The sequence below is a fragment of the Sparus aurata genome, chromosome 5, assembly GCF_900880675.1.
Source record: "Sparus aurata chromosome 5, fSpaAur1.1, whole genome shotgun sequence".
In the NCBI taxonomy this organism is placed as follows: Eukaryota; Metazoa; Chordata; class Actinopteri; order Spariformes; family Sparidae; genus Sparus; species Sparus aurata.
The window spans coordinates 2,213,139-2,213,396 of record NC_044191.1 but is presented as its reverse complement, the minus strand read 5'-3'; positions in this window follow the sequence as shown (position 1 = coordinate 2,213,396).

The following is a 258-nucleotide window of genomic DNA, read 5'->3' as shown; positions in this document are numbered from 1 at the left end:
CCTGTGTGAGCTGTGTTGTTTCGGCCATAGTGAAATAAACCAGGTACACATGCTTGTCCATGCAAATATATATGTCATGTAAATGTATACTGTAAGTGTATAAAATAACAATGCAACGCTGCTTCTATGTAGTTTACAATACATTTATTGATTAACTTATTTAAGTGGAAATAATTACAGCGAAATTCTTGGTGCTCAACGTATAGTGCAGCTCATGTACATGACAAAACGGTATACTCGCAAGTCCCACCTCATAAA